The sequence below is a fragment of the Capra hircus genome, chromosome 18 (genome assembly GCF_001704415.2).
Source record: "Capra hircus breed San Clemente chromosome 18, ASM170441v1, whole genome shotgun sequence".
Lineage (NCBI taxonomy): Eukaryota > Metazoa > Chordata > Mammalia > Artiodactyla > Bovidae > Capra > Capra hircus.
In genome coordinates, this window is record NC_030825.1 from 59,301,246 (window position 1) to 59,315,469 (window position 14,224).

General features: G+C 46.0%; 1 long non-coding RNA gene across 3 annotated transcripts in view; it reads right to left on the reverse strand.

The window, feature by feature from the left end:
* LOC102178761 overlaps positions 1-13,397 on the reverse strand; it is a 33,549-nt gene extending 20,152 nt beyond the window's left edge. The window contains exons 1-3 of one of the 3 annotated variants that reach the window (XR_310755.2): positions 13,227-13,397; positions 10,893-10,984; positions 7,360-7,485 (exon numbers count right to left, since the gene is read on the reverse strand). This is a non-coding gene — a long non-coding RNA (uncharacterized LOC102178761). Of the gene's footprint in view, positions 1-7,188; positions 7,486-10,892; positions 10,985-13,226 lie in introns of those variants that run through there. The other 2 variants (XR_001296814.2, XR_001919551.1) reach the window with 2 other exon arrangements.

Here is a 14,224-nt window from a genome sequence, read left to right on the forward strand (position 1 = left end):
AGAGTGAAGTAAGTCAGAAAGAAAAACACCAATGCCGTATACTAACACATATATATGGAATTTAGAAAGATGGTAACGATGACCCTATATGCGAGACAGCAAAAGAGACACAAATGTAAAGAACAGACTTTTGGACTCTGTGGGAGAAGGCGGGGGTGCGATGATTTGGGAGAATAGCACTGAAACATGTATATTATCATATGTGAAACAGATCACCAGTCCAGGTTCAATGCATGAGACAGGGTCCTCAGGGCTGGTATACTGGGATGACCCTGAGGGATGGGATGGGGAGGGACATGGAAGGGGGGTTCAGGATGGGGAACACATGTATACCCGTGGCTGATTCCTGTCAGTATATGGCAAAACCACTACAATATTGTAAAGTAATTAGTGTCCAATTAAAATAAATAAAAAAATTTAAATGTTCACCTAAAAAAAATACATAAAGTTTAACAGTATTCTAACATATATCTGCAGGCGGCGGCGGGGGCAGCAGGCCGGCACACTAAAAACAGGCGGCAGCGGGCCAGCGCACTAAACGTGGCCGAGAGCTACCCCACGTCCGAAGTAAGGTGGCCCAGAGTGCCAGGCTGCAAAGGTGCAGGAACGGTGGGGAGGAGCTACCCCACGTCCGAGGTCAATGGCGGCCGGGAGGAGACACCTCGCATCGGAGGTCAGGGTGGGGGCCGGGAGGAGCTACCCAGCGTCCGAGGTAATGGCAGCTGGGAGGAGACACCCCACGTCTAAGGTCAGGGGCAGCCGGGAGAAGCCACCTCGCGCCCGAGGCCAGGAGAGGTGACCCTGAGGAGCCACCCTGAGCCCGAGGCCAGGGGCGGCAGCTGGGAGGAGCCACCCACACCTGAGGCCAGGGCCGGCTGCCCGGAGGAGCAACCCGAGAAGCGGTGGCTGAGCAGGGACAAGAGGGCCTAGAGGAGCTATCCCACTCTGAAGGTCAGGAACAGTGGTGGTAAGGAGATACCCCTCATCCAGGTATGGAGCAGCTGCTGTGCTTTGCTGGAGCAGCTGTGATGAGATACCCCACGCCCAAGGTAAGAGAAACCCAAGTAAGATGGTAGGTGTTGCAAGAGGGCATCAGAGGGCAGACACACTCAAACCATACTCACAGGAAACTAGTCAATCTAATCACACTAAGATCACAGCCTTGTCTAACTCAATAAAACCAAGCCATGCCTGCGGGGCAACCCAAGACTGGTGGGTCATGGTGGAGAGGACTGACAGAATTTGCTCCACTGGAGAAGGGAATGGCAAGCCACTTCAGCATTCTTGCCCATGAACAGTATGAAAAGGCAAAATGATAGGCTACCGAAAGAGGGACTCCCCAGGTCATTAGGTGCCCAATATGCTACTGGAGATCAGTGGAGAAGTAACTCCAGAAAGAATGAAGGGATGGAGCCAAAGCAAAAACAATACTCAGCTGTGGATGTGACTGGCGATAGAAGCAAGATCCGATGCTGTAAAGAGCAATATTGCATAGGAACCTGGAATGTCAGGTCCATGAATCCAGGCAAATTGGAAGTGGTCAAACAAGAGATGGCAAGAGTGAACGTCAACATTCTAGGAATCAGCGAACTAAAATGGACTGGAATGGGTGAATTTAACTCAGATGACCATTATATCTACTACTGTGGGCAGGAATCCCTCAGAAGAAATGGAGTAGCCATCATGGTCAACAAAAGAGTCCAAAATGCAGTACTTGGATGCAGTCTCAAAAACGACAGAATGATCTCTGTTCTTTTCCAAGGCAAACCATTCCATATCACGGTAATCCAAGTCTATGCCCCAACCAGTAATGCTGAAGAAGCTGAAGTTGAATGGTTCTAGGAAGACCTACAAGACCTTTTAGAACTAACACCCCCAAAAGATGTCCTTTTCATTATAGGGGACTGGAATGCGAAAGTAGGAAGTCAAGAAACACCTGGAGTAACAGGCAAATTTGGCCTTGGAATTCGGAATGAAGCAGGGCAAAGACTAATAGAGGTTTTCCAAGAAAATGCACTGGTTATAGCGAACACCCTCTTCCAACAACACAAGAGAAGACTCTACACATGGACACCACCAGATGGTCAACATCAAAATCAGTTTGATTATATTCTTTGCAGCCAAAGATGGAGAAGCTCTATACAGTCAACAAAACCAAGACCAGGCACTGACTGTGGCTCAGATCATGAACTCCTTATTACCAAATTCAGACTGAAATTGAAGAAAGTGGGAAAACTGCTAGAACATTCAGGTATGACCTAAAACAAATCCCTTATGATTATACAGTGCAAGTGAGAAATAGATTTAAGGGACTAGATCTGACAGAGTGCCTGATGAACTATGGAATGAGGTTCGTGACCTTGTACAGGAGACAGGGATCAAGATCATCCCCATGGAAAAGAAATGCAAAAAAGCAAAATGGCTATCTGGGAGACCTTACAAATAGCTGTGAAAAGAAAAGAAGCAAAAAGCAAAGGAGAAAAGGAAAGATATAAGCATATGAATGCAGAGTTCCAGAGAATAGCAAGAAGAGATAAGAAAGCCTTCTTCAGTGATCAATGCAAAGAAATAGAGGAAAACAACAGAATGGGAAAGACTAGAGATCTCTTCAAGAAAATTAGAGATACCAAGGGAACATTTCATGCAAAGATGGGCTCGATAAAGGACAGAAATGGTGTGGACCTAACAGAAGCAGAAGATATTAAGAAGAGGTGGCAAGAATACACAGGGGAACTGTACAAAAAAGATCTTCATGACCTGGATAATCACGATGGTGTGATCACTCATCTAGAGCCAGACATCCTGGAATGTGAAGTTAAGTGGGCCTTAGAAAGCATCACTATGAACAAAGCTAGTGGAGGTGATGGAATTCCAGTTGAGCTATTTCAAATCCTGAAAGAGGATGCTGTGAAAATGCTGCACTCAATATGCCAGCAAATTTGGAAAACTCAGCAGTGGCCACAGGACTGGAAAAGGTCAGGTTTCATTCCAATCCCAAAGAAAGGCAATGCCAAAGAATGCTCAAACTACCACACCATTGCACTCATCTCACATGCTAGTAAAGTAATGCTGAATATTCTTCAAGCCAGGCTTCAGCAATACATGAACCGTGAACTTCCTGATGTTCAAGCTGGTTTTTGAAAAGGCAGAGGAACCAGAGATCAAATTGCCAACATCCGCTGAACCATGGAAAAAGCAAGAGAGTTCCAGAAAAGCATCTATTTCTGCTTTATTGACTATGCCAAAGCCTTTGACTGTGTGGATCACAAGAAACTGTGGAAAATTCTTCAAGAGATGGGAATACCAGACCACCTGACCTACCTCTTGAGATATCTGTTATCAGGTCAGGAAGCAACAGTTAGAACTGGACATGGAACAACAGACTGGTTCCAAATAGGAAAAGGAGTATGTCAAGGCTGTATATTGTCACCCTGCTTATTTAACTTATATGCAGAATACATCATGAGAAACGCTGGGCTGGAAGAAACACAAGCTGGAATCAAGATTGCTGGGAGAATATCAATAACCTCAGATATGCAGATGACACCAGCCTTATGGCAGAAAATGAAGAGGAACTGAAAAGCCTCTTGATGAAAGTAAAAGAGGAGAGTGAAAAAGTTGGCTTAAAGTTCAACATTCAGAAAACGAAGATCATGGCATCCGGTCCCATCACTTCATGGGAAATAGATGGGGAAACAGTGGAAACAGTGTCAGACTTTATTTTGGGGGGCTCCAAAATCACTGCAGATGCTGACTGCAGCCATGAAATTAAAAGACACTTACTCCTTGGAAGAAAAGTTATGACCAACCTAGATAGTATATTCAAAAGCAGAGACATTACTTTGCCGACTAAGGTCCGTCTAGTCAAGACTATGGTTTTTCCAGTAGTCATGTATGGATGTGAGAGTTGGACTGTGAAGAAGGCTGAGTGCCGAAGAATTGATGCTTTTGAACTGTGGTGTTGGAGAAGACTCTTGAGAGTCCCTTGGACTGCAAGGAGATCCAACCAGTCCATTCTGAAGGAGATCAGCCCTGGGATTTCTTTGGAAGGAATGATGCTAAAGCTGAACCTCCAGTACTTTGGCCACCTCATGAGAAGAGTTGACTCATTGGAAAAGACTGTAATGCTGGGAGGCATTGGAGGCAGGAGGAGAAGGGGATGACAAAGGATGAGATGGCTAGATGGCATCACTGACTCGATGGACATGAGTCTGAGTGAACTCTGGGAGTTGGTGATGGACAGGGAGGCCTGGCGTGCTGGATTCATGGAGTCGCAAAGAGTCGGACACGACTGACTGACTAAACTGAACTAAATAACCCTACAATGGCCATAAGCTTTCAAGCCAAAGGAAGAGACAGACATCTCTAAGTTTAAAACAAAAGCTAGAAATGATTACAGTCAGTGACAAAGGCATGTTGAAAGCTGAGACAGGCTAAAAGCTAGGCCTCTCACACCAGACAGCCAAGTTGTGAACTCAGAGGAATAGTTCTTGAAGGAAATTAACAGTGCTACTGCAGTGAACACACAAATGATAAGGAAACGAAAAAGTCACGTTGCCGATGTGGAGAAAGTTTTAATGGTCTGGAGAGAAGAACAAACCAGCCACAACATTCCCTTAGGCCAAAGTTGAGTCCAGAGCAAAGGCTCTGACTCTCTTCTCAGAAGGCTAAAAGAAGAGTGGATGCCGCAGAAGAAAAGTCTGAAGCTAGCTGAGGTTGCCTCTTGAGGTTTAAAGAAAGAAGCCATCTCCAGGACACAGAAGTGCAAGATGAAGCCACAAGTGCTGATGTAGGAGCTGCAGCAAGTTACCCAGAAGATCTAGCTGAGATAATTCATGAAGGTAAGCTACACTGAACAAATTTCCTATGGAGATAAAATAGCCGTAAATAAACTCTTTCCTGGTGTTTAAGCTACCCAAGCTATGGTACTTTGTTAGGGCAGTTCAAGCAAGCTAATACAAGTTCCACGCAAAAACAGTAACCTGAGAGACCTGGAGTGCTAGGCTAATATCAGACAAAATAGACACTAAGTCAAATTTTTTGGACAAAGAAGGCCATTATATGTTTAAAAAAGGGTAATAACTCATCAAGGAATTACAACAGTTATGAAAATATGCACCTAATCAAGAGAACCCCAAAATCTATGAAGCAAACATTGACAGAATTTAAGGAAGAAATAGAAAACAATTCTAGAATAATATCTGGAGACTTCCATTTCCCTCCTTTTAATAATAGAGAATACATCCAGGCAGCAGTTAAATAAGGATACAAAGAGTTTGAGGTAGACTATAAAGACACTTTTTGTCTTTTCATACTTTCAAACTGTGGTGCTGGAAAAGACTCTTGAGAGTCCCTTTTACAGCAAGAAGATCAAATCAGTCAATCCTAAAGGAAATCAACCCTGAATATTCATTGGAAGGACTGATGCTGAAGCTGAAGCTCCAATGGTAAGCCACCTGATGGGAACAGCCAACTCATTGGAAAAGATCCTGATGCTGAGAAAGATATTGGAGGAGATGGTTGATGGCATCATCAACTCAATGGACATGAGTCTGAGCAAACTCTAAGAGTTAATGAAGAAAGGGTAGCCTGGCGTGCTGCAGTCCTTGGGGTCGTGAAGAGTTGGACACGACTGAGCAACTAAACAACAAGGATAAAGACACTAGCTCTGGGATTTCCCTGGTGGTCCAGCAGTTAAGAATCCACCTTGCAATGTAGGGGACATAGGTTCAATCCCTGGTCCAGGAACTAAGATTCCACATGCCATGAAGCAAATAAGCCCAACAACTACTGAGCCCACGCTCTAGAGGCCAGGAGCTGCAAATACTGAGCCTGTGTGCCCTAGAGCCTGTGCTCCATAACTAGAGAAGCCACTGCAATGACAAGGCTGCACACCACAAGGAAGAGTAGCCCCCGCCCACCACAACTAGAGAAAAGCCCTTGTGTGGAAATGAAGACCAAGTGCAGTCATAAAGAAAGAAAGAAACCAAAGAAGAAAGAGGACCCCTTATAACCAGCCCTCCCAGAACCCCACAAGATCAAAGTACACAAGTCTGTCATAGGCCATGATTAAGATTTTGCCTTGGTCTTTGCCCAAGAGGACTACCGCTGGATACTGGAAGGGTGAACTGAGTGGAAGGAAAAAAATTTTTCCTTTGAGAGCTCACAGGAAATAAATATTTGTTTTCCCATAGAACTTTTCCACTTCTGGCAAGTTTCCCCAACATTATTAACGGTGTGACTTCCTTTCTGCCCTTCTGAGGTCTTCCTGGTGTTCATGCCTTTGATACGTCCCCACGCATTTGCTTTTTTCACTTTTTTCACCTTGTTCTCCATGTTCTGGGGCTCTCTAGCTTACTCCAAAATGGAAATAATATTCAGGTCAAAAAGAGAGTTTTCTGCTTAGAAGAGTGGAACATTAATGGGCTGTAGATTTTCTAGAGTACACCACTAGCCCTTTTTTCTTCTAAGGAGAGAGGACATCAGCATGCCTAGAAAAATATTTTGGGACTTCCCTGGTGGTCCAGTGGCTAAAATTCTGCACTCCCAATGCAGGGGACCCAGGTGTGATCCCTGGTCAGGCAACTAGATCCCACATGCTACAAATAAAATCCCGCATGCCACAACCAAGACCCCTTGGTCTTGGTATATAAAAAAAAAAAAATATATATATATATATATATATATTGCACAAATCTGTTCCGACTGTCTCTTTCTGAATGTTTAAGGAGTATTTTTTAAAAAGATACCTAGCTGTCTTCCAAGAACTACCAAATCAAAAGTACAGGGTAAGATTGGGTACAGAATCAGTTATTTTTAGAAGTTTGCCATAAGATTTTGTTTTTACTCATCTTCTGGAGCCATTACTAATCTAGTATGGAGGGCTTCCCTAGTGGCTCAGTGGTAAAGAATCCACGTGCCAACGCAGGAGACATGGGTTCAATCCCTGGTCTGGGAAGATCCCACATGCTATGGAGTAACTAAGCCCGTGCACCACAATTACTGAGCCTGCGCTCCAGAACCCAGGGAACCACAACAACTAAGCCCACGTGCCACAACTACTGAAGCCTGTGCACCTAGGGCCTGTGCTCCACAAGAGAGAAGCCACCACAGTGAGAAGCCCTTGCACCACAAATAGAGAAAAGCACATGCAGCAACAAAGACTCAGCACGGCCAAAAATTATACAAATACATGTTTTTTAAATCTAGTGTGGAGTGTGTGATCATCTAAAGAAAGGGGAAGGTTCAACTCTGCTTCACTTCAGAGTCAGCCCAGCTTCAGGCTTAGCCAAGCAAGGCAGGGGTTCCCCAGAGACTCACTGGGGCAGATCCTGACTCCTGGAGGGAAGTGATCCTCACCCACAGAGAGCAGGTTCCTGAGGGTCTCCACCATCACGTCTCTGTACAAGGCCCTCTGAGCAGGGTCCACGCATTCCACTCCTCCTGAGAGAATTCGATGGCCACATCCTTGAAGGTCAACTGTGCCTGAAATGAAAAAACACATTTTCACGGAGGGACCAGGTGAAGAGTTCTTATCTTCACACAAGATGTGAATAGGAAAGAGGCAGTAAGGATTGATTCAGTTGAGGTGATGGATCATTTTGAGTAAGGTTATTGTGAGTAACTATTTGTCCCTAATTTTATGGCACTTCCCTGGTGGCTCAGACAGTAAAGAATCTGTCTCCAATGTGGGAGACCTGGGTTTGATCCCTGGGTCAGGAAGATACCCTGGAGAAGGGAAAGGCTACCTACTCCAGTATTCTTGCCTGGGGAATTCCATGGACAGAAGAGCCTGGCAGACTACAGTCCATGGGGTTGTAGAGTCGGACATGACTGAGTGACTAACACTTTCACTTTTATTATATTTTTCCAGCAAAAGATATCAAATCCACTGAATCACTATAGATTTCCCATTTGTGAGGACAATAAAAGAAGTACACAGATGAAAATTATCCAACACAGTATTGTTCATATGGAGGAGATACAGGTTATGTTTTACACACTACATGATATTCAGTACCTGGAGGAGCCAGAGCATGAACAGTGTCTTCAAGCATGACAGGATCCATATATATGCAGAATCAGGGGCCACATATATGCAGAAACATAAATCTGTCCATTTAACTCCGGTATTTGAAAAGTGTTATTCAGTCATGTCCTACTCTTTGTGACCTCATGGACTGTAGCCCCCCAGGCGCCTCTCTCCATGGGATTTTCCAGGCAAGAATACTGGAGTAGGTAGCCATTCCCTCCTGCAGGGGATCTTCCTGATCCAGGGATCGAACCCGGTTCTCCTGAATTGCAGGCAGATTCTGAATCACCTGAGCCACCAGGGAAGTCATTAACAAAAGTCAGCTGGAGTTTACTCCACTAATTTTAAAAAATGATTCAATATTAAGGAAGTGTACTAATGTTGTACATTAATCTAGCAGATTCAATGAAAAGAAAAAAGAACTTATCACAGCAGTAGACCTTTGAAGAAATACTGGATGATTTAGGGATAAGCAACAAAGTCCTACTACAGAGCACAGGGAACTCTACTCAGTATCCTGTGATAAACCATAATGGAAAAATATGAAAAGAAATAGAGATAATTTTAAACAGGAAAGATTAGAACTGTATGGAAGACAGTGTTTTATGCCAGGTGAGGCTTTCTCAAGCAAGATCAGAAAGCACAGGGCAGGAAAGAAAGATTTGTGTTTCACTGCAAAGACATGGTTGGAGAAGGCAATGGCAACCCACTCCAGTACTGTTGCCTGGAAAATCCCATGGATGGAGGAGCCTGGTAGGCTACAGTCCATTTGGTCACGACTGAGCGACTTCACCTTCACTTTTCATTTTCATGCATTGGAGAAGGAAATGGCAACCCACTCCAGTATTCTTGCCTGGAGAATCCCAGGGACAGGGGAGCCTGGTGGGCTGCCATCTATGGGGTCACACACAGTTGGACACGACTGAAGCAACTTAGCAGCAGCAGCAGCAAAGACATGCTAAATTAGGAAAGACACCAGGGCATGTATAAAGAATTCAACTACAAAACATAGCTTTTTAAAAGATATCAAAAGAAAAAAAGGCTATCAAAAGAGAACTGAGCAAAGTATGAAAATAATGTTTTATTTCCATAAAAGCATGAAACTGACTCACAAGTAGTTGGAAAACAGAGATACAAAGGATTGTGATTTTCCCCCAAATTTTCAAAAGATGAAAAGAATACAGCATCAAGCTTTGCTTACATTGAAGGCAATCTCACAGGTTGGCAGTGGGGATGGAACCTTTGCAGCTTTAGGGGAGGACATCTGACAAAATCTATCAAAATATGAAACGCGCCATTCTTTTTTTTTTTTTTTTTTGCTGTGCTGGGCTTTCACTGCTACACAGGCTTTTCTCTAGTTGTGGTGAGTAGGGGCTACTCTCCAGTTGCAGTGCACAGGCGTCTTATTGTGATGGCTTCTTTTGTTTAGAAGCACAGGCTCTAGGGTTCATGGGTTCAGTAGTAGCAGCTCCCAGGCTCCAGAGCACAGGCTCAATAGTTGCATTGCACGGGCTTAGTTGCTCCAAGGCATGTGGGATCTTCCTGGATCAGGGATTGGTCCTGTGTCTCCTGAATTGGCAGGCAGATTCTTTACCACTGGGCCACCAGGGCAGCCCAAAATGTGCCATTCTTGTCCCAGCAGTCACATGTTAAGATGCCCAAGAAATCCTCAGACCTCTGCTGAAAAGTCAGTAGGCTCAGAGGTAGCCACTGACACATTCTCTATGTCAGCAAAAAACCGCAAAGGTCTCTTGTGTCTTCATTAGAGAATGTCCCGGTAAAGATCAAGGTGTATCTTGTGTTTACTAATGTGAAAACCACTTCCAGCCACATTCTGTGATCATTTTTTAAATGTGCTTAATAAAGGATTACCACAAACATGCCTTGAAGAATTTTTCCTAAAAATCTCATAATGATGTGAAATGTAGTGTTACAAGATTTGAGCTGAGTCTTGCCATAAAACTGACAACAGTGGTTCCTCAATGAGACATGAGGCATGGTGACAGAGAAGAAGATGCCTCACATCTTAGCACCTAAGCCTCTGCTTTATTGGAATTTTGACCACAACAATATAAATAAATAAATACCTCACATGATCTTAAAAGAAAATTTAATAATTTATTAATAATGGTGGAGCCAGAATTTAGCTATAGCCTCTCTGATGACAAAGATAAAGTTCTGTGCTCCGCTGTCTTTGTTTTTTACCTTAAACACCTGCTAGGAGGCAGTCCTTGCAGGAATACCATTATCCCTGTGGGATGAATGTACTGAGAATAAGTTTTTAAAACTACTTGTTAGATACTTAGACTGACTCCATATTTTAAAACCAATTATCGAATGAAGCATCCTGAATCCCTGATGTCTGTTTCTGAACTTTCTTCTGCATTCGGAATCATTAATATTTTGAAACCAAAAACACCACGATTCACTTGCTTAGCTTTGAATGCATTATTAAATCAGGCAGAGCTGGTTTCCTCTTATCATTTTTCTTTTCCAGAATTTTCCAACCATTCCTACACATTAGAACGTGACTTCCATCCTGGCTGATAGAGAGCAGACAGCGCATCCAGATGGGCCCTAAGCAATCCCTGCTGCCCAACAGCACTGAGACCCCGTCTCCAACCCGTGGGTGAGAAGCCCTGCCCAGGACGGTGCCCAGGGGAGCCTCCTCACAAGGCCAGGTCACCAGGTCATGGGGAGACGGGATCTAAGTGGAGACGACAGGCCCTGAGGGAAGGCCCCAGGTGAGTGTGCATGTACAGGACTCAGACAGGACACTTCAGAGTCAGACACGATTTGAGTCCAGAGAAGGGCATTTCAGGAAGGACAGACTGAGAATCCACTGAGAATATGACCTTACCTGAGAAAGAGCCATGCCTGACTCCTGTTCTTTCTTCTTCCTCCTCTTCTAGGTTTCTTCCTCAGGCAAAGACTGGTCTTGAGAAGACAGTCCTGAGTGTCAAGAATATGCCGTTTAGTGCTTGGGATCAACACGCCCCCTTCCTGTGCCTCAAACACACACACAGGGAGGACCTCACCACGTGGAACCGACAGTCCTCTGTGCCCACTGTCTCAGGAGGGACTCAGGATAGTCAACTCCCGCAGAGTCCCAACACGGGAGCTTTCTCACACTTTCCCTCAGATAATGCTACCCTCCTGTCCTGACTTACAGCCCCTTCAGATTCGTGCCCAGAGACCTGCCCCCAGCACCTCCCCGCCAATGAAAACCCCTAGCACCTGACCCCAGTCCCCTAGACACTCCTACAAGCTCCCAGTGGGCCCCCCACAATATTACAGGATAGATACCCCTACTGAGTGCATACTCTGCCATAGGATCTCACAGCACGTCCCAAATGTCAATAGCTTTTGTTCTGGCAGGAGGACACCCACCAACCCAGGATCCCATATATTCCTTCTTGGACTGTGTGTGTTAGTCACTCAGTCATGTTGGACTCTTTCTGACCCCATAGACTGGAGTTTGCCAGGCTTCTCTGCCCATGGAGACTCTCCAGGCAAGAATCCTGGAGTGGGTTGCTATGCCCTCCTCCAGGGGATCTTCCCGACCCAGGGATCAAACCTGGGTCTCCAACATTGCAGGCAGACTCTTTACTGTCCAGCCATCAGGAAAGCCCTCCTTCTTGGAGACCCCACCCTAAAGTCAGGCACAGCCACAACATCCTAATGTAAGAGTAACGTCTCCAACAATCCACGTTTTCCACGGAGACTCTAATATCTTCCATCTTTCTAAGATGTCATCTGTTTCCTGCAGAACCCACATGACAGTAAAGCTTGGGCAGTATAATGAGATTCACCCACTTAAAACATAGCAGATTACCCCCAAAATGGTCTGCGAAATTCTTCCCTTTAACCTCTTATGGGTCAATGGTCCTCACACTCATTAGAGACCCCACAGAGGTTACTACATAGAATAAACTTCCTCAGTCTGCCTCACGATTCAGACACGAACTCCTCCACAGCCAGGAGTTTGGCTGCCGATGGCTCACAACTCAGTCCTGCCTTAAAAACGGGACTCAGCCACATGGACTGGCCTCCACAACATCACAGCACCTCGCTGGACAGACAATGTCTGGTCAACCCGGGATGGGAAGGATTGTATCTTCCCTCAAATTAGACCAGTTCTGGAGGGTCACTCCATCTCCGGAGCCCCCTTCTGTAAAGTCCTACAGTGGAGTCTGGATTCTCGTCCTGAGGGCAAAGGGAAGGCATGGAAGGATGGAAGGGATTAACACCAGAGAATTCGTCCCTGCTCTGTTTCCCCCTCTGCTTTCCCTGTCGCCTCTTTCCCCCTCTTTCTGTCCCAGGACCACTCTCTCTGTTGTCCAGGGCACCGATGCTTTTATTTCCCCCTCATTCTCTCAGTTCCAGGTACCTGCCCCTTGCGGTTCCCACATCTACCCTGATCAACGTCTCTCTCACCCAGTTGGCTTCCCTTTGTCTTTTTGGAGGAGCCTTTCTATCTAGGTTTCTTCTGACTCACTCTTTTGTTCTGACTGTATCTCCACATCCACACCTCGTCCATCGTCTATTTCAGCCTCTCTTTTTCACTCTTCCTTTCTCTGTCGGTCTTTCTCATCCCCTACCCTGTACATTCACAGGTACGGAAGAGATAGGGAGATGTCCTCTACCCACGAAATGCATTTTCCAGTGGGGCTTTGGGAATGTAAACACACCACGACAAGCACAGACAGTGGAATGCGTTATGTGCAGAAGAAACACAAAAAATGTAACCAAATGGGTGCGTGTCACCTCTTCCAGCGCGTGGGGCAGAGAACTCCATGGCGGTGAGTGCAAGTACAAAGGATGACTACGGAGGGGAGGGGCCGATTCCTGAGGCTATGTAGACAGGGAAGCTGTCAGGAGAGGGGTGAGGTCTGCACGACCCGGAGGCAGAGAAGATGTGGCCTCCGGGTATATACGGCCTAGTGGTAGACGAGAATCCACCTCGGGAGTGAGAGCTTTGCACAGCGCGGCTGAGAGACAGAGAGAGGATCAGAGCCTGTGGAAGTCACTGCAGGCACTTCAAGCAGGCAAGAGGCGTCACCTGGACCCAAGGCTGAAAGGCCAGTGCGGAGACCCGCTTTATAGAGCGATTTTAACTCGAAGTAGACTAGGACTTCCAATCCTCCGCGGAGCTGTCAGGCGTTGAATGTCTCGTGATGCTGCCGGGACTTACCGAGGGCGGACGAGTGGATAAAGGGGATCTTAACGTACATGACGACGCCTCAACCTTGGATGTGGCAGATCGGGGTCGTGAGGGGCGTCGAAAATACCCAGTCGTGACAGAAAAACCGAGGGCTGCGCCCCTCCCTCCGCTTCCGGGTTTGCGGGAAATTGCGCCTGCGCAGGCGGGCGGGGGCGGGGCCGGTGAGGGGCGGGGCGTGGGCGGTGGCAGGGACTGAACTGAAAGCAAGAGGGGCGGGGCTGGATGGGGGCGGGGCCGACTGGGCGGGGCCTAGAAGAATCAGGATCTGGCTTCTGTCCCAGTTTTTCTGCCCAGCAGGGCATGATCCTCTTCTTCAGAATTTTCTTTCTTTCTTTCTTAATTTTTTTAAATTTATTTATTTATTTTCGGCTGCTCCGGGTGTTCCTTGCTGGGCCAGGGCATCTCCTTACAGTGGCTTCTCTTGTTGCGGAACACGGGTTCTAGGCGCTTGGCTTCAGTAGTTGCAGCACTCGGGCTCAGTAGTTTTGTTGCACATGGGTTTAGTTGCTCCGCAGCAAGTGAGATCTTGCTGCATCAGGAAAGTCCCTTCGGTGTCCCATGAACCCTACCGCTTCTTTGCTATTTTAAGTTAATGTTTCATCAATGATGGAGAAGGAAATGGCACCCCACTCCAGTATTTTTGCCTGGAGAATCCCATGGATGGAGGAACCTGGTAGGCTACAGTCCATGGGGTCGCAAAGAGTCGGACACCACTGAGTGACTTCACTTTCGGCCACTTAAATTTCAAGCTCAGATGTTTTACTCTTAAGTTGAAAATGGCTGAAGTCGACGCTCTTTTGCAAGCGGGTAGTGTTGAGTAAAATAATTTAAAATGACATCATCTTACAACTCAGAAGTCCTCTCCACAAAGGTAGTAGAGGAAGGAAACAGTTTTACTATTAAATAAGTATTAAACCAGAAAGTGATGTCCATCACAGGCAATCTGCTAAGAGACTGCAGACTGAAAG